Source organism: Marmota monax, unplaced genomic scaffold (assembly GCF_021218885.2).
Source record: "Marmota monax isolate L192 unplaced genomic scaffold, Marmota_monax_Labrador192_F-V1.1 WCK01_AAM20220418_F8-fsc00081, whole genome shotgun sequence".
NCBI classification, from domain to species: Eukaryota; Metazoa; Chordata; class Mammalia; order Rodentia; family Sciuridae; genus Marmota; species Marmota monax.
The window spans coordinates 6409896-6430567 of NW_026695234.1; the positions used below are offsets into that span (position 1 = coordinate 6409896).

At 37.4% G+C, this 20672-nt stretch overlaps 1 protein-coding gene across 4 annotated transcripts in view; it reads left to right on the plus strand.

The window, feature by feature from the left end:
- Sik3 (SIK family kinase 3) overlaps positions 1 to 20672 on the plus strand; it is a 243456-nt gene that overhangs the window by 73611 nt on the left and 149173 nt on the right. The window contains exon 1 of one of the 4 annotated variants that reach the window (XM_046438718.2): positions 665 to 1235. The exons of the other annotated variants lie outside the window; for them this stretch is intronic. The gene's annotated coding sequence lies outside the window, so the exon portion shown is untranslated. Of the gene's footprint in view, positions 1 to 664; positions 1236 to 20672 lie in introns of those variants that run through there. 4 annotated transcript variants of the gene reach the window in all.

Here is a 20672-nt window from a genome sequence, read left to right on the forward strand (position 1 = left end):
ACATCCAGGTTTGGTTTTATCATCCATCACAAATACAGGACCTCATGCATACTGGGCAAGTGCTATACCACTGAGCTACTTCCCAAGCCATTTAAAAAAAATTTATTGTGAGACATGGTCTTGCAAAGTTGCTCACATTGGCTTCAATCTTCCCATCTTCCTGCCATATCCTTCCGAGTAGCTGGAATTATAGACATGTGCCATCATGCCTGGCTTAATGGAATTTTTGATAATGATTAACAAAGAAATTGGTAAACAGAGTAGGCCTGCTACTTTTGCCCCCCACCCCTCTTACCAGGGAGTGAACTGAAGGGCAGTTTACCCGTTGAGCCGTATCCTCAGCCCCTTTTTAAAATTTGAAACAGGGTCTCACTGAGTTTCTTAGGGCCTTGCTAAATTTTTGGGACTGGCTTTGAGCTTGCGATCCTCCGGCCTCTCAAGCTGCTGGGGTTACAGGCTTTCGACCATGCCTGGCAGTCCTGCTACTTTTGATGTAGACTTTCTTCTTAAAACATACTCCTTGGGTTAGGGGTTTATTTTAGTGAGAGTGCTTTTCTAGCATGCCTGAGGCCCTAGGTGAGATACCTAGCACACCCCCCCCCCCAAGCATGTGTGCGTGCGTGTGTGTGTGTGTGTGTGTGTGTGTGTGTAATCCCTTATGTATGAAATTGAGAGCAGCTTTCTCTATGATAAAGTGGCAAACAGAGCTATCAAGTAATATTTTTGAGTACTCTTTTATCTCCCAAGTAAAAGACAGAGAGAACATTGGTCTAGTCAAGTTCTCACTTTTTGTGTCCCTAGGATAGCACCCCCTTATTTTTAAAACATCATTTACCTTATCAGACTGCAGTGGACTTTGGTTAATAATTGGAAAATTCTGTGTAAAGAATGCACTTTTGTCCATGTGCTCTGACCACAATGATTAAGTAAGTCTGTACTAATGACTGACCTTTGATATGCACCACTTTTTCTCTGACTTGTGATTTCATTCCTTTCTTTATGCAAATAGTTCTGAAGGTTTAATGTTTATTTTTTATTTCACATGCTATAAGCTTTCTTTTCTGGTGTAGAAACAACCCATATGAACATGGGTGACCCAGGAGCTTCTCAAGGGCATGTGCCTTTTGAGAACTGGCTCAGTTGGCTGTTACACTGCTTTTTTCTGAACAAATGAAGGTATAGTTTCATCTGACTCACTAGTCACACCCCTGGTTTGGAAGGTTGTTGTTTCTTCGGTATGTATGTTTTTGTTTTAGCTAGTAGTAATTGATGTGGTTGAGGTGAGGCCTTTCCTTGATGGAAGGTATAGCTTTGAACTTCCAGTCTCTTTCAAATAGAAATAGTATAGCCCCTTTGGCTCAGTAGTAAATTGTTGTTTGATTTCCTCTTTTGTTAAGGACAGTTCAGGGGCAGAAAATCATTTTATTTTTGTGATCTTGATGTTAGTTGTTAAAAATGATTTGTTGAGGTACTTACCCCTTGCCCAATGTTGAACACACTGTTTAGCAGTTATTATGCTGTACATTTAGAAAAATTATTTTTATTTCTTATTAAAGATGGAAGAAACAATAACTAGCTGTCCACTGGGTTAAGCTTAAAGTTCCATTACTAGCTTTTTTGTTTGTTTTAATTGTAGTTGGACACAATACTTTTTATTTTATTTTTATGTGGTACTTGAGGATCAACCCAACGCCCCGCATGAGCGCTCTGCTGCTGAGCCACCAACTTCAGCCCATTACTAGTTTTTGTTTGATGGGGGAGGAGACATAACAAATTATATTACATGCTTAGCATAGGAGCCATAAATGGTATGGGATCTCATTAGTTGTTTAGTTTCAGGTTAATAGATATTATGTGTCTAGTACTGGTGGTATATGCCCCTGGGAAAGAAGGTCACAACAAATGGATGAATACAGAACAATGGAAATGTGATATAAAATTCCTGCGGGGCTGGGGGGGGCTGGGGTTGTGGCTCAGTGGTAGAGTGCTCGCCTAATATGTATGAGGCCCTGAGTTCTATCCTCAGCACCACATACAAATAAGTAAAATAAAGGTATAAAAGAAAAAAATATATATATATATGTTGTAGATGGACACAATGCCTTTATTTATTTATTTATCTTTATGTGGTGCTGAGGATTAAAGCCACAACCCAGCCCAACTTAAACACATACACACACACACACACACACACAAATTTCTTCAGGCTTCTTCATCCAGCCTCTATCTTGTGTCACTGGAAATGGAACTTACATCACTGGGTCTTATATAAAGCTATTGATTTACAGTTTCATTGCTTTTGAAATTGTGTAGGGCATATGAGGCTTCTGTGTCATTGCTCAGTCCATTGGCGAGCTAAGTACCACTTACATTCAAAAAAGTAATTTTCTCTTTTATTTTTTGAAAAAAAATTTAAGGGGATGAATGAAATTTTTAAAAACACTATTCCAGCAATTGCTGTTTTTAAAATATTTTATTTGTTTACTTTTGTGCTTATTGGCAGCTAGGCATCCCTTTTGATCTTTAATACTTTTTATTATTTAGTTACTTATTGTTTGGAATAGTTCAGACCTAACATGTAAATTAGTAGAGTTCATTTCAGTTATTTTACAAGTTTTTCTTCCTTAAAAGGAAGTTGATAGGCAATTTATCTGTGATTTCCTAATTAAATTTGCTTCATCTTTCCCGTTTGACTGTCAGCCACCTTCAGAATATCAACGTTCTATATACATTCTTCATTTGAATCTCAGTGACTAAAGCCTTCTTAACTTGGAAAATGTCACTTCCAGTACACATCATTATCATTTAGAAAGCTTTGTAACTGCAGTATTTACTGTTGGTTTCCCTAAAGTCAAACTTTATTGATTTATTTGAATAAAATCAGAATTAATGAGAATTTGGTCAAAGAGGAACTGAAACCTGTGTTTCACAATCTATTAAGAAAGAGTTGATTCTAGGGGCTGGAGTTGTGGCTTAGCGGTAGAGCACTCGCCTAGCACATGTTAGGCCCTGGGTTCGATTCTCAGCACCACATAAAAATAAATAAATAAAATAAAGGTATTGTGCCCAACTACAGCTAAAAAACAAATATTTAAAAATGTTAAAAAAAGAAAGAGTTGATTCTAAGTTTATTTCTTTTTCATTTTTTGGTACTGGGGATTGAATCCAGGGGCACTTAACCACTGAGCCGTATCCCCAGCCCTTTTAAAATATTTTTTTTTGTTGTTTAGACACAGGGTCTCACTGAGTTGCTCAGGGCCTCTCAAAGTTGCTGAGGCTGGCTTTGAACTCATGATCCTCCTGCCTTGGCCTCTCGAACAATTGGGATTACAGGTGTGCGCCACCACGCCTGTCTTCTAAGTTTAAATATTGACAGAGAGAAGATGGTAGTTTCTAATGAGTTTTGCTAATTGTGAATAAGTCTTAATTGTTTGTTATGGGAATTTATTTGAATTCACTTTGCAATTATTTACTGATAAAATTGCCACTTACCCACTCTGAGCTTTAATAGGTCAGTTCTCTTCTTGGGGCTTCATATCTCTTCATTTGTAAAATTAGAACTTGCATTGTGATGTCTAGTGTTCATTCCATTTCCTGAAATTCTATGATCATTTATTTCCTTTAAAATTTTATAATAATTCAGTTTTTTACTTACTGAGAATTACTGTTCTCTATATGATATGGCTAGAGCATTTCTTCTTATTGCTAGGCTAGGCACAGTGGCGCATGCCTATAATCCCAGTGGTTTGGGAGGCTGAGGTAGGAGGATCATGAGTTCAAAGCCAGCCTCAGTAACTTAGCGAGGTACTAAGTAACTTAGCGAGACCCTGTCTCTAAATAAAAATAAGCTAAAAAAGAAAAGAAAAGGCCCGGGGATTTGGCTCAGTGGTTAAGAATGCCCCTGGGTTCAATCCCTGTTACCCCCCCCCCCCACACACACTAAAAAAAAAAAATCTTCTTATTGCCTACTTGCCATGGATTGTGGGTTTATTAGAATGACAGACAGCTCTTTCCTTCTTGTTCCATTTATATTACACATGAAGTGTCTTATAAAGATGATTAAGATTACTTCCTGCCATAAAAGATAATCAACTAGGATAAGGTCAACAGCATTTTAAGAGTGGAGTTCTCTTCTGACAATGTCATTTGGTCAGAGTTGTCAAATACTATTGTATTTAGATATCAGCTGATAATAAATTTATATCATTCTCTGTTACTTGGTCAGATTTTATGACAATTCAAGGGCATGAATCTTCCTACATTCTAAATGAAAATCGGAATGAAGTGTTCATATTTTCAAGTTCCATAGTATTTTCTCTCAATACTTTCTGCTCATATATAAAATAGTATTGTGCAATAGTTTATTAATAATGCTATATATTTTGTACTTTGCCACTCATGAAATGCTTTTACAAACATTGTTTAACTTGGACCTCAATATAAGCAACAATATAAGCAGTTAAGTGCTTTCTGTGTGACAAATGTGGAAACTAAGATTTGGAGAGATTAAGTCATTTTGCCAAGGCCAAGTAGTTAGCATTGAAACCCACATTCTCAAATGTAGGATTTATAGATTCTACCTCCCCTATAGTTGTAAATGAACTATATAATCAGTCTGTTTTTCACTAGGATTATGACACACTTAATTAGGAGTCAAATGAATTTTGATTCATATGATACTTTTTCATACAGGTATTTTGATTTTTTTCAAGGTATGTCATATCAGTTTAATAGTATCTTGCCTTAGGGCTGAGGATGTAGCTCACTGGTGGAGTATACTTAGCATTCATGAGAACCTGGGTTCAATAATCCCAAGCACACACACATTAAAAAAAAAAGAAAAGAAAAAAGAAAAATCTTATATTATGTTTTATTGGCTGCTTACTGTGTGCCTAGCACTTTAAAAACTCTAATTATTTTGAAGACTGGGGTGTAGTTCTGTGGTAGAGTGCTTGCCTAACACATGTAAGGCCCTAGGTTTAATGCCCAACACTGCAAACAAACAAACACACATTTTATTTAGAAAGAAAATAGGTGTACTAAGAAGTGCATAATAAAATAAACATATGGCTTAATGAATTGTTATAATCAAATATTAATGCATATAAAGCACTGGCCAAGAGATAGAATATTACTACTATGCCAGAAGAGAAGCCAGCTTCTCTTCCTTTTTCAGTTTTTCCTCCTCCTCCTCCTTATGATACTAAGGATTAAATCTAGGACCTTGTTCTTGCTAGGCAAGTGCTGTCCTACTGAGCTGCATTCCCCAATCCTTCATGTCAGCTTCTTGTATGCTGTCTCTAATATGCTAGCTTTTTGATAATTCACATTTCTTTTCTTCCTTCTACCCTCCCTCCCTTCTTCCTTTAGAACTAAGGGACACTTTATCACTGAGCTACATCCCTGGCCCTTTTCATTTTAAATTTTGAGGTGGGGGGTCTTTCTAAATTGCTTAGAACCTTGCTAAGTTGTTGAGGCTGGCCTGGAACTTGCAATCCTCCTGCCTCAACCTCCTGACTAACTGGGATTACAGGTATGTGCCACCACACTTGCCACTATTTTTTTTTTCTAGGCTGAGAATAATTATACATTTATAGCTATGGTAAGGCTACACAATTAATCAACATATCAAGAATTTTGCTTTTAACTAGATTCACAGGTCCTTTCTGTGTGAGATCTGAATTGAGCAGTTTTGATCTACAATTAAAGATCTTTAATTTAGTTTTTCTTAAAAAGTGAACTCTTTGTTAATTGATACTTACAGTTTAGTATATAGAGTCAGAGAAGGAGGACTACCAGGATGATCCAGGACTTAGTTTTGTGAAGGATTGTTTATATGTGGGGAGGAAAATGGGAAAAAGTGAATTCTCGACAGGGCAATGGAAGCAAAGATATGCACATGGAAAATAGAGGTTATTTTTAGGAACCGCAACACATTAGGCTAGCATTAGAGGACAATGAAAAAGTGGTTTGAGGGTACAGTATGAAGACCTTCAAACATTAGGCCTAACACAGACAGCTTTGGAAAAGCTGGGGTAATGTAGTGATGATTCTAGTTCCATGTGGGCCTGGGCAAAGGCCACTGACTTTAGGATAGCCTCTGTGCTCTAAAAGCACCATCTAGCCCTTGTAAACATAAAACAAAACAAGACAACAACAACAGATTTCAGGCCAGGTGTGGTTGCGCACACCTGAAACCCCAGTAGGGAGGCTGAGGCAGGAGGATTGTGAATTCAAAGCCAGCCTCAGCAATTTATTGAGTTGCTGACAGGGTCTTGCTGTCAGCAAGACCTGTCTCTAAATAAACTATAAAAAAGGGATGGGGATGTGTCTCAGTGGTTAAGAGCTCCCTTCACTGGGCTCAATCCTTAGTAAAACTTATCCCCAACCCCCAAGTCTGAGAGATGACCAGATTGGGTGTGTACTGATAGCGGACTACAAGTAGGAAACCTCCTTTAGTGGTAGTTGTTCAGCTGTATTGTTTAGAAGTCTTCCTTCCTTTTCCTAGGGATTGAACCTAGGACCTCTTGCATGCTAGTCAAGCACTCTACTGAACTACATTCAACCTCACTATACAAAGTTTATATGTGAATAAATCTTCAACAAATCCCAAGTAACTTCTGTCAGTGCTTAAAAGTGGTTAATAGGGAGGGAGAGGGAAGTTCTGGGGAGTGATATTGGCCAACCATATTGTCCTGTTGTGTGCCCGAATGAATGTGTCACAACAGACCCTTTAATCATGTACAACTGTAATGCACCAATGAAAAATGTGGAAAAAAAATCTTTTGAAAAAGGCTGATAAATGGCAAAGAAATCTTTGTGACTCTCACCAGAATTTCTGGTTCTGGACAAAAAGAATTTTCTCTGTTTAATTTCTCTAGAAAATAACCATTTGGGAATAGTCTGCTCTATTCTGTGTAACAACGGGCAGAAAATTTTCTCTTGATGATATAAAACAATCTCTCATCCAAAGCCGTCTTTTGGAATTAAGAATGGAATCATCATACGCCCATATTCATATGTACATGTTTAGGCAGCTTCCCCCCCTCCGCCCCACCCTCTTTTTGTTACTCCTCATCCCATTGTGGTTTGGCTTGACTAAGCTGTTTGCAACACATCAACATTCTTAGTGTAAAACATGTGCAGTTTCTATTTGAAAGGAGTGAGGGGAAAAATAGAGTGTTGAGATCAGATTTCATTTCTGACAGTATTTCTTTTCTTTTTTTTTTTGGTCAAAACCAAGTGCCAGCTTTATTTATAAAAATGGATAAACACGTGTAGTCCATACCCAGGACAATTCCTGTCTGTTAGCAATCCATTCATTGGCTCTACAGATTTCCATAATTTTTATCCCTGGACATAAGGCAGAAGGACATACAGTCAGCCATCCATAGAAACAGGTGTCACATCTGAGGATTCTACCAATCATGGATAAAAAATATTTGAAAAACATTTTTAAAGCTGGCTTAGTGTTGCATGCCTGCAATACCGGTGACTTGGGAGGCTGAGGCAGGAGGACCACAAAGTCTGAGGTCAGTCTTAATAAACCAGCAAGATTTCATGCAACCCAACGAGGCCCTGTTTTAAAATAAAAAATAAAAAAGGCTGGGGGAAAATAAAAAAGGCTGGGGTTGTAGACCAGTGACAAATCCCACTGGGGTTCAATCCCAGTACCTGCCTCCCTTCTCCAAAACAAACAAACAAACAAACAAAATCTGTTTTGAAGACACACCCACTTTTTTTCTTGTCACTGTTCTCTAAACAGTACAGTCTAACTACTTAAATGGCATTTACATTTTATTAGATACTATAAGTCATCTAAATATGATTTAAAGTATAAGGGAGAATGTGCATGGGTCATATTCAGGTAACTGAGCATTTCTTATAAAGGACTTGAACATACCAGACTTTTTAGTATCCACTGGGCATCCTGGAACGAATTCCCTGCAAATATTATGGGACAACAAACATCTGACAGTTTTTGTTTATGTAAAATATTCCTTTTTAAACCTCCCCTTCCCTCCACTCCCCTCCCTTGTCCTTCTCCCCTGACCCCATCTTTTTCTGAGATGGGGGTTCAATAGGTTTGTCCCCGAGTCCTGGGCTCAAGTGCTCCTTCCACCTCAGCTTCCCAACTAGCTGAGACTATTGGCATGTACCACTGTCCCCAGCTAGACTTTTGTCTTTAAAACAAATCCTAGCAATCACGTTTTGGTTGATTTGTCTACTATGTTAATGAAGTGGAGCTGTCTACTTGGCCTTTCTCCACAGGAATAGCATTTAAACATTCAAAAGAAAAGTTAGAGATGACAATGGCCTTGGGACACAGAATGGGAGCATAGGTGGCATGTGACCTAGAAAGCCAGCAGAGAAGAGTCCCCATAGTAATCTGGGCAACCCTGGTGATGTTATAGTCCTTGGGGACCGAGAAGAAGAGGTTTAGGTAGAGAAAAAAGGAAAGTCAGATGTTAGTATCCTCAGCGTTGAGCACCCTCCGAATCCATGAGAATATAGCCTCTGAGTTTTCTTGTTCCTGGTTTTCCATTTCTCTGTGCCTCTGTCTCAGCTTTTTGTTTAGGACTGCAGAAATGATGCATCTTTTTGTAGAGCAGAATCTCCAGAATCCTCAGTACCAATGCTGAGAATGTCACAGGGGGACAGAGGAAAGGGAAAATAGTAAATTCTGCATTCATAATCCACTTAATCTGCTGCCCTCTTTCCCGTCCCTCTGAACAGGTAGTTCTGTGGGATTGGTAAATGCTGGGTTGAGCAGTGAACAAAATTTTATAATATCAGCATTAAAACAAACCAGCTGGAGGATTTTTTTTTTTGAGATGGACTCTCACTGTTGCCCAGGCTGGTTCCAAACTCCTGGGCTCACATGGTCCTCCTGTCTCGACCTCCTGAGTAGCTGAAGAAAATATTTTTGAGGAGTAGTTGAACATCTAGTCAGATGAAAATACTGACTTAAAAGAAAAATATCGCTGAGCGTAGTGGCGCACCCCTGTAATCCCAGCAGCTCGGAAAGCTGAGGCAGGAGGATGGTAAGTTCACAGTCATCTCAGCAACTTAGCGAGGCCCTGAGCAACTCAGTGAGACCTTGTCACTAAATAAAATGCAAAGTAGGGCTGGGGATGTGGCTCCGTGATTGAACAACTCTGGATTCAATCCCTGCTACCAAAATAAACAAGTAAATCAATAAACAGAAAAAGAAAAATTTCAGGAACATGATAAAGATTTATTTATTTATTATTAGGGATCCAGGGCTTTGCGTATGGCGGGCAAGCACTCTCCCACTGAGTTACATTCCCAGCCCTAAGGAACGAATTATTAAATGGGGAATTGCTAAATGATTTGTAAGGCTTATTGGTCTGATACATTTGTTAGAACACGCAATAAATGTACTTAGATTTATAGCCTACAAAGCAATTTTTTAATGATATTTATGAAGTGGTTACATTTAAAACAATAAATCTTGATTTTATGCATCACAGTTTCGTAAAAATAGCAACCAATATCTTTATCTTCCTACCTTTACGTGTTCTAATTTTGGAATAATTTATCTTTGAGTTGCTTGCTCAGCAATGTAATTTTATCAAATGGAAAACTATTTGCAATTTAGTATTTTGATTTCAGAAGTAGTACTATTTGTTGGATTTGATGTTCATTTATATAACCAAACCTTAATCAAGTGTCTTCCTTCTTTTCTGTCTTAACTGATCAAAGTCCTGACCAATAGAATTTTGAAGTAACCTTGAAATTTGAGATTAAAACTTTATTTTTTTTAAAGAGAAACCACAGTGTCTTTTTTTTTTTTTTTGCAAGGCTTTTAATCAGATATACATGTGTGCTTAACTGAATTCAGTGTTCTGATGTTTCTCCATAGAGACTTTGAATTGACTTTGAATTGAGAGACTTTTGTAGTTTAGGAGTATTATCTTTTATCTCTTCCTTTGTTTTTATATTAATAAGTTTGTAAGGCTACTATAGAAAATATAGAATTTGGAATCAGGAAGTCCTAGGTTCAAATTGATCAAGGTATTTAATCTTTGAGAGACTCAAGTTCCTCAACTATAAAAATGGGATCATATTGTTCATCTATTGGGATTTTCATTGGATTTGATCAGGGGAAAAATGTTAGCATGGCATATAACTAAAAATGTTAGTTTATTTGGCTTTGGAAATCATTTAGGCTTAAAGTCCTAATTTCCTACTTGTTTTGGAATAAGTCCAAATTTTATAGTTTCATTTCAGGATTTTTCTTCAAAGTTACGCTTTTTAATGTGTCTTCTTCCTGCTGGACACAGTGGTGCATTCCTGTAATCCCAGTGGCCTGTGGGGAGGCTGAGACAGGAGGATCATGAATTCAAAGCCAGTCTCACCATTTAGTGAGGCCCTAAGCAACTTAATGAGAACCTGTCTCTAAATAAAATATATGCAAAAGGGCTGGGGATGTGGCTCAGTGGTTAAGCGCTATTGGGTTCAATTCCAGGTCCCCCCCCCCCAAAAAAAAAAAAAAGTCTTCCTCTCAATTTTTATTTATCTAATTAACTTAATGAATATTAATTAATTAGAATCTAATTGAGAATCTAACTCGCACATACTAGGCAAGTAATCTACCATTGGGCTATGCCCCCAGCTTCTTCCATTTTTTAAAACTATGTTTCCTATTTGCCAAGTTTCTTTCTATTGTTATGTTTTCCAAAAGTGTTATCAAAAGGAAGACAGTGTGCATTTTTTTTTAGTGAGGAAGACTGAACACCTTGATAGTATAGTGAACTCTCCATATGTGAAGAGTTTTCTCTGTTCACCAATAACTGCAATAGTATCAGTTTTAGTAGGGCAGTCTTTACCTAATGCAAATTTCTAGAAAAAAATTTATGTAGCTTGTCAAGTTACTACAATGCACCATAACATAATTGTGAGTCCCCCTGAGGATGGGAGTATGTAAAGATATAATGGAAGGGCTGGGGTTGTAGCTCAGTGGTTGAGCTCTTGCCTTGCATGCATGAGGCACTGGGTTCGATCCTCAGCATTACAGAAAACAAACAAACAAACAAATAAATAAATAAAAATATTGTGTTCATCTACAACTCAAAAAATGTTTTAAAAAAAAGATATAATGGAGTTTAGGATCCTCCACCACATTACAAGAATTTGTGATTGAGTGTGCTTTGCCATATGTACCTACAGACCTTCAGAGCATGCTTTTGGTTGAGAAAAACAATTGCTTTTACTAAATTTTAAGGATATTTAGTTCACCAAAATATTGTTTGTTCCTTTGCTTTCAACAAAAAGCTGTTGCTATAAGCATGAGCATATCTCACCCTGGAATTGGTGAGTAGTGGTGCATTGTGAGACTTATGCTTCCAGTTTCAGGTTCTTTCAGTGAATTAATGGGGCTGCTCTGTTGTTAGTGATCTGGCTATGAGGACTTTAAAAATCAGTCCATTCTCTTGTATGATAATTGTGTAATATCCTATAACAAGATTAATCTGGGATAAGGGCTTTTCTATGAAGATTACTGTTTTCATTCTGGGAGAGAAATAAATGACAAACCAACTGTGCATTTTCTTGTCTGTCCCTAGGTAAGCATGAGAGGTTGCCTGGGTTAAGTACTGTATTTACAAAACAACACCCCCTCTTCATGCTTTACATTTAATCATTTCATATTATTTGTGAAGATCTTCAATTTTGTTCTTTTAACTCTGTTCTCCCTTACTATTCCCTTTTACTCCCTATCCTCCTTCCTTGTAAAATAGAAGGGCCTTTGTCTTGAGTAGGCTTTGTGTGGAGTACTTAGGAGAGACTTGCATAAGTCTTGGCCCAAGCTTGGCAGCAGCACTAGATCATTGAACTTACCCTTATTTTACTTTTGACTGGATATGGAATCTCTCCCCCTCTAGATCAAAGCTATAGCCTGTAAGGAAACATTCATTAAACCACCTTTACCTTCACTTAATACATTTCAGTTAATTTCGAGTTCTAGCAGAGATCCTGATGATTTTCTTTTTTAGACTGTATAATTTTTACATGTGTTAACCCATTTGTGCCAAAGATTCAGAGAAGGCTCTGTTTTCTAATTAATTTGTCCTCTGCTTTTTTTTTTTTTTTTTTTTAATGATTTGTAGTTAACTTTCAATGAAAGTATAGAGCTACTTACTTAAGGTTGAGCAAGCTTCAGGGAATACTGTTTGTTGATTAGCCTTTGCTCTCTGTTCTCTTCCCTGTGCCTCTGTTAACTGGGGGTCATGATTCTTCCTTGGTGTATTTGTTGTCATCCCCCCTCCCCATGCCTCACCGTAGCCCTATATCTGTTCACCAGAACTGCAGTAGTGTCAACTCTAGAAGGGCAGCCATCATTTTCTTTGCTTAAATGGAATGTTTAATATACCATGTATATTTCCTCTTCCCGCATCTTTACTGGGATCATTATGTTTTGCTGCTTGTATAAATATCATATTCCTGGTATTTGTGATACTTTAGATTATCAAAAGCAGCAAAAGATGGTATATAATCAATTGATATATGCCAGACTAAAAACTGTTTATTACTCTCATTCTGTGAAGTAGATGTTCCATTTTAGAGATAAGTAAATTAAGAGAATGCTTAAATCTAAAACTCTATAAAGTTAGTAATTGTCAGGGCTGGATTCAAACCCAAAGACCAGACTTCAGAATCAATGCACTGACTTTTATCTTGCCTGTATGATGCGATCCAGTAAACTAGCCACTCTGTGTTTAAGAAATGTTCATGGTATGGCCCTCATAGGCTCCTTACTGTCCTGTGTAATTTAAGATTCATTTCTGAACCACTTGATGCCTGGCTTTCCCATACATAAATTATAATATTGGCAATGATTCTCAGTATTAATGTACTAGAACTAGAGCCAGTGGTGTGGTGGGCATTGATATTGTGAAAATGAGTCTTTGCTGTTATTGAGAATCACTATGTTAGAGAATTGGTAAAAACCAAAAAACAAAAAACTAGAAATTTGTGAGGCACCTTGGAAAAAGCACTCTAAATTATGATAAAATTATTATAGGCCCATGAAATTCCCTATAAACACAAATTTCTAAGCAATCTGATACAAAATATTAGAGAAGGAAAGCACAGCTTATCGTTTACTTACAGTCTACTATGGTAGACAGACGATGCAAATGTGCTTTGAAATGTTTTTAGAAGCAGGAATACTTACTCAAGGTGTGATTCTGCCTAAAAACAGGACTAGATGACCTCTCAAAATCCTTTGATTGTCGTTCAGTTGTTATAAAACAGACCAGTTTTATAGATAGGGAAGTGATAAAATGTAAAAACTCTGTCACTTTCATCTCAGATTTATTTCACAGTTGCTATTTCTGAACTACGGAGGTTTCCCCTTTTTTCAGATATCTTCCATTCTTCCTGTTGTCTTGAGATTTCACCTCATTTTCATTGAGTGTAGTTGTAATACTTCTGTGAAACTGATATTTCACCTTTACACACGGTTTCCTTGAGCGAATTGTAACTTAATAGTTGTTTTTTGTTTCTTTTCTTTCCTTCTTTTTTTTTTTTTTTGTTGGTACTGGGGATTGAACCCAGGGGCACTTAATCACCGAGCTACATCCCCAGCCCTTTTTATTTTTTGTTTTGAGATAGGGTCTCACCAAATTGCTCAGGGCTCACTAATTTGCTGAAGCTGGCTTTGAACTTGTGATTCTCCTGCCTCAGCCTCTAAGATGCTGTGTGTTCAGGTGTGTGCCACCATGCCCAGCATTTCATAGTATTTAAGGTCACTGATTTTTTCCTACATTTATTTATTTATTTATTTTTTCCCTTTATTTGTAGTTGGACACAATACCTTTATTTAATTTATTATGTGGTGCTGAGGATTGAACCCAGTGCCTCACGCATGCTAGGGGAGTGCTCTATCTTAACCCCAGCGCAAGGTCACTGATTTAATGGGAGTGGAAAGTAGGGTCTTTAAGCCAGTTTAAGTAATAACAAATTTCTGTAAGTCATTTTTGTCATATCTTATTGCTCACAGGCTTGAGCCTTCTAATTGGATACATGATTTTTTTTTTTTCTTTTTTGGTACTGTGAATTGAACCCAGGATGAATCTTTTTTTAAAAGGACTTTTAAAATTTGAAATCGTATGTAGCCTGGCCAGAGATAAAGTTCTCCTGGACTAGCTCATAAGACTTAAGTGTTACAGGGCTGTATGCCCTAGACATGGGCTGTGGCATAGTTGCCATTCTGAAAATTTCCATAGGGAGGGTTTGCTGAATAAGACTGGCATCTCTGAGTTGAGTGGAAAAGTCTGTATGATGAGGGCTTAAAAATTAGTAGACATAGTTTTTGAAGGGCCTTGGGGTTTCTAAATGATCTTATTTATTGCAGGTTTCTACCAGTCATTTTACTTGTTAGCCAAAGAACACATCAATCAAAGAAAGGCAAATTGAGCAGAGGAAAATAAGAGAAAAACGTGTGTAGCTTTTTTGGTTGTGGTTTGTTTTGTTTTAATAAGAGATATCCTCTTTGGCCTTCATTCCTTAAATTAAAATTGGGCCAATTGCCTGACAGCACAGAAATACTGTGGTCTTGTTAACTCTTTGATCATCACAACTTTATCAAAGGCAGGCATTGATCAGTTTACAGCGTTGGCAGAATTAAAGCAAGCTTTGAATCCTGTACAGAAGACTTTCTTGAGATGTGACCTTTTAAGGTCAAAATACAGGACCTAACAGTACTCTTGAAGAAGGACATTTGTGGATGTGGACTGAACTGCCTTTCTGGTGAGGTCTTCTCTTTTACTACTTATATATAGACTCTGGGATCAGACTAAGTTCAAATTCTAGATATCTCATTTACTAGCTTGTGGGTAAATAATTTAACATCTGTGTGATCAATTTCCTAATCTGTAAAAGGCTGCTAATAATAACATCTACATGTAGGATTGTTATGAGAATTAAAAGAATTTAAAAAATGCATCCAAAAGGCTTATATACTAAAGCAAAGTATACTTATATACTTTGTTAAATGCTTAACAAAGTGCTTAGTATATAATAGACCTTAAAAAATAATTAACTGTTAATATTTTTTGTGTTTCCAGGGCTTTATCCTTTGTTCATGCTTTGTTTTTGTACTCTAAGCATTCCACAGTAAGAAAAGGAGAAGAAGTCATTTTGATATGGTCTTCTATAAAATGATCTCAGAGATTTACTAGGAAAACTATTATGTTAGGTAATAGGCTCCTTTCCTTTTTGGTGCTGGGCATTGAACCCAGGGCCTCACACATACTAGGCAAATGCTCTATTACTGAGCTATACGCCCAGCCTTAAGATAGGGTTTTGAGTTCTAATCCTGCCTGACTTTGCCATCAACTAGCTGAATGAGAGTGGGCAATTCTTCTAATTTCCTTACCAATTAAATTGAGATAGCTGGACTAGATGTCCATAACATGTCTTCTAGGGCTCAAATCTTCTGATGTTAAGCTTTAATTAGCAAGCTTTGGTTTGGGATTTCTTTATCCTCCTATAGCCTTTAATCTTGTTTTCTTTCTTGTTACTAGGTAGGAATTGATTCAGAGTTGGCTGAGGTGGGATGAGAAGAAGTGGGAGTCACACCAGAGTTGGTTGGAATAAAGTTATTCCTGTCAGGTTCTGAATAGTGTAGACTTGATAAAGCTAATGTGGATTTTTTGTCATTAGAAGAGACTCAATGTAGCAAAAATCAATATCATAGGAAAGGACATGTCACTGTGGCAGGCAGACTGCTCTCCCTTGCCCAGCTTGTTTTGTTGTTGTTGGTTGGAATTGCTCTGGCAACTACAAAGGCTGCATTTACTTGACAAGTCATGTATGCTAAAGGTAGAACACTAACTGCTTTTCATGCTGGCAAATCGCATTTTACCAGTACTGGCTACCTGGGAGGAATGTGTGCATGTTGGATTTTAGAACAGGAAAAACACAACTTCCACCTCATTTCACAGAAGAGTTCACTTAGGGATACAGACTTTTTGGTGACAGTAACTGTTACTTTCTGCTTATTAATTCCAATACTTGCATAATGTTAACCTGGTAGATATTGTCAGATGACAAGCCTTCCTCCTACATGTTCTCCACAAAAGAACTGCTAGTGACAAGCATTTTATTATATTGAAAATTCAGCTTGATACTGTTTTAGGTTAAAGTGTATTTCTTATGAAGCCAATATTGTGAAATGTTCTTTTTTCTTCTTCTAGAATGTGTTTTTTTCCCCCTTGGCAATGGACTAACTGTAGCCATAGTATATAGAAAGGGAAGCTATTGCCCAGACGGACACCGCTGAAAGGAACTTAGACATCTAAATGGATTCTGCTTCCATTTGGGAAAAATGATCTAAGGTGGACCCCCCCACTCCTTTTTTTAGACTAATTATATTCACATATTTGCAACTTTAAGTCTACTCCAGAGTCTAGAGGTTTTCTAGGTGTTATTATAATGTTCAAAAGGCAGGCTTTAAAAACTGGGGAAAGAGGGCTGGGGTTGTGGCTCAGTGGTAGAGCGCTCGCCTAGCACGTGTGAGACACATTAAAAAAAATCAAATAAAGGTATCGTGTACACCTACAACGTGTGTGTGTGTGTGTGTGTGTGTGTGTGTAATATATATATCCCCCCCCCCCCCGGGGGAAGTGAGTATAGGGTAGATTCAAAGACAGATGTGAAAAGATGGCAAATTTAGGGAACTATAAATGGTTTCTTAAGGCCAAAGTACAGTGGCAATGTGAGGAAGTGGTAAGAGATGGGAAAGGATAAGTGTGTAGAGATTAGACATCAAGGAACTTTGCATTCCATGCTAAGGAGTTTGGATTTGTTTCTGTAGATAAGGGGGAAAATTCTAATATTTTTTAAAAAGGGGACAGATAGAATCAATTTTGCCTTTATTAATTCATGTGGTGATGTGGAGACTTCTTCACCATTGAAATCATTTAAGCAAGAAATAATGACCTTGGGCTGCAGATGTATCTCAAGGTTAAAAAAAGAAAAGAAAAAAAAAAAAAAGAAAAGAAACAGTGTGACCTGAATTGTGGACCTTATACTAGGCACTCAGAAAATGGTGCACTTTATTCACTCATTATTTTGAGCAATTTTTATTATGTTTCTGTTACATGTCTGGCACAGAGTTATATACTGGTTACCAAGGTGAACATGGTACAGTTATAGGATTTTGGGAGCTTAGCGTCTAATGGGAGATTCAACCAGTAAGAGGCAATTATCAAGGGTTCAGGATGTAGTTCAATGGTAGAGCCCTTGCCTGGCGTGCAGGAGGCCCTAAGTTTCATCCCTAGTACCAAAACAAAAGCTAATTACCATTGGTAAATGCTACAACAGGGCATTTATGACAACATATAGATCTTAATCCAGTGTCTGGGGGCAGGAAGAGCGTTTTTTAGGAAAGCTTAGGTGGAAGTCTACCAAGTCAAGTTGTGTAAATGTAGGCGTGGGGTTAGTTTGGGGGTTTTGGAAAGACAAGTGTTTCAGCTGAGGAAATAGTTTATGAAAATGGTTGGAGGAGGGGGAAAAAAAACCCTGGCTTATTTAGGGAACTGTCGATTGTGTAGTGTGGCTGGATTGTGGAAAGAAAGGAAGTGGGTTGAGAGAAAAAAAGCCAGGGGAATTAAGCAGAGTTACCTTACAAACCATGCTAAGGATTTTGCATAACAGCAAATCAACTGTTTTAATCTGGAGAGTGTCCTGATCAAATTGGAGAAATCCCTGAGGCTGCAGTATGGAGCATGGGAAAAGGAAGAGGAATGGAGGGGATAATAGAGAGGAGCCAGAGAGGCAGGAAAGGTGTTTTTGGAAGCAGAAGAAAGAATTTCAAGTAGAAAAGAGTTGTCAGTTCTGCAAAATCTTGCTGAGAAGTCATTATGATAGGAACTGAGAAGTATCTACTGAATTTGGTATTAGTGGGTTAATTGGTGACCTTAGTGAGAAGAGTTGCAGTGGGGTGACAGGGATGGAAGGCAGATTCCACTGGATTGAGGAATGTTAGTTAAAAATGTAACAGATCACATTTAGCTCAAAGGTCCCTTGCCTGATCTCTGAATTTTAGCAGGCTTATATAAAAGAAGAAAGTTCAACACGAAAAAACATTATTCTAGGGTGGAAAGATGTTGGAATGAGATGGACATCATTACCCTAGGTACATGTATGATTGCATGAATGGTGGGTCTCTACTCCATGTACAACCAGAGAATTGAAATGTTGCGCTCCATTTGTATATGATGAATTGAAATGCATTCTGCTGTCATGTACAACTAAGTAGAACAAATTAAAACAACAACAACAACAACAACAACATTCTACTGTTCCTGTCTTGGAAACTGCTTCCTCAAACCTAGTATTGGGCAAGGCAATAGCTCCAGTGCTTCTGCTCCAATATAGAATGTGAAGAATGTGCAGGGAGCTGACACAGTACCTTGAATAATACAGTCTATCTGCAATTAGCTACACATTGTTAGAGTTTATAGATCAACCCACTTGGGATTTGTTTGTTTGTTAACTACTTTCTTAGACATCTCTTTTAAAATCTTAAGTGCATTTTAATGTGTAGTTGTCACAAGTTAAAAGCTACTCTTTGTAGAGACTTGGCTGTGAGGAGAAAAGGGAAGGGGAAGAGTGAGCATGAAAGGCTCTAATGAAGATGAAGAGTATTTGCTTATGTGGTTTCTACAAGGAGAACAACAGGGTGGGAGAGAATTACATTATTTTGAACATTTATGTGTTAGTTTTTTCTCATAATTTTATAGGGCAAGTATTATCATTATTGGAAGCTGGGAAAATCTGGAATAATTAAGATAGAGAAAAAGAGCCAGGGAGATAGGGAAGGATAGAGCTAGAGAAAACAAAGGGGTATTGGTGTTTAGGATTCCAAGATTGGAGTAGTTATGGATTGTAGCTATAGATTCCCCAGGAATGGGATTGGGGTAATAAATTGGGGTAGCTCTTGGCAGTAATGTCATAGTTGTAGACTTGAAGTTTCCTAGAATGTTGGTGGTAGCAGGATGGAGAAGACAGAGCCAGATGCCAACTTACTTTTTTTTTAAAGTATTATTTTTACTCATAGATGGGCACAATACATCTTTTTTTCTTTTTTTTTTAATGTGGTGTCGAGGATCGAACCCAGTGTCTCTCTCACATATGCTAGGTAAGCACTCTATCACCGAGCTACAACCCGAGCCCCCAGGTTACTCTTTATACATTGCAGAATGACCTGAAAATTAGTTATGACATTGACTAGACAGTAATATAGCTGAACGATATGAACCTCAGAGGAAAGGAAGATTTCTCTTCTGCCCTCACACCTACTCAAAGGTGGAAGAACTTTGGAGGAGACAGAATAATAATCCCATACGTGAAGAATATTTGGCAAGAAAGTTAACTTCTGTAGTTGAGGTACTTTATTGAGAGATCAGTGATCACTGTTTTCTAGAGAGATTTAGACTATGTTTCTTGTAGAGATTACTGGCACTTTTTGTGAATGCATTTGGGAAACTGCTGCTAGGCAACCTGTTGTCATTTCCTAATGTAACCATAATCTAGTGTCAGTGACTAATGATCTCATTGGGCTAGTTATCTTCCCTCCAGCTATGCTGGCATCAGTAAGTACATTAATGGTGTTTAAGAAACACATTCATTAAAAACCAGATAATCACTTTGGAGCTGGCCTTAGCAATGTCTGAATGAGTTGGGCAAGTTGGAGGAAATCTTGAGCCTGAGAGCTACTATCTTTCAGGTTGGTTTGGGTGAGGTAACAAAAGATGATTCAATTGTAATTTAATGGGATCTGATATTACTTTATAAGTCATATCATTTTAATATGATGCTTTGTCATTAATGTTTTAGTAATCTGACAGCATTAAAGACAGTTGATATTCTCCCTGTTTTATTATTTCTTGGCTTCAGGACAGAGCTGTGCATTAAAATGCACTTAAGATTTTAAAAGAGATGTCTAAGAAAGTAGTTAAAAAGCAAACAAATCCCAAGTGGATTGCTCTGATTTATAAACTCTAACAAAGTGTAGCTAATTGCAGATGGATTTCTTTATTCAAGGTGTTGTGTCAGCTTTCCTGTGTGTCCACCTTCTATACTGGAGCACAGCAGTGGTGTTATTGTCTTGCCCATTATTAGGTTTGACAAGGTAGTTTCCAAGCAATATAGTGTTATTTCATGTGGACTTTCTGCTTTTATATAAGTCTGCTAAAATATAGAGGTTAAGTAAAAGGCCTTTGAACTAAATATGTCCTAATAGAAAATTTTAGCAACAATGAAAAAATTTGTCTAATATACGTATCTAAATTAAATATATACCTTTTATATATTGCTTATAATCAAAGAAATGCCTGTGAAAATTAAATTGTTTTATTTATCAAAATGGCAACAATTATTAAAAAAGATAATGACATTGCTGTGGGACTGGAGGACTAAGTAGGCACAGTTTTGTTTTTATGGTGCTGGGGATTGAACTCAGGGCCTTGCTTGTGTTAGACAAATACTCTACTACTGAATTACAGCCCCAGCTCCTGGGTACTTTTTGAATGAAAAGCAATCTAATAGTGGTATGTCTAAACAGTCTGAGAAGTATATTTTCTTTATATTTAGTTTCATTTCTAAGAGTTTATCTTGAAGAAATAATCACTGGTTGAACT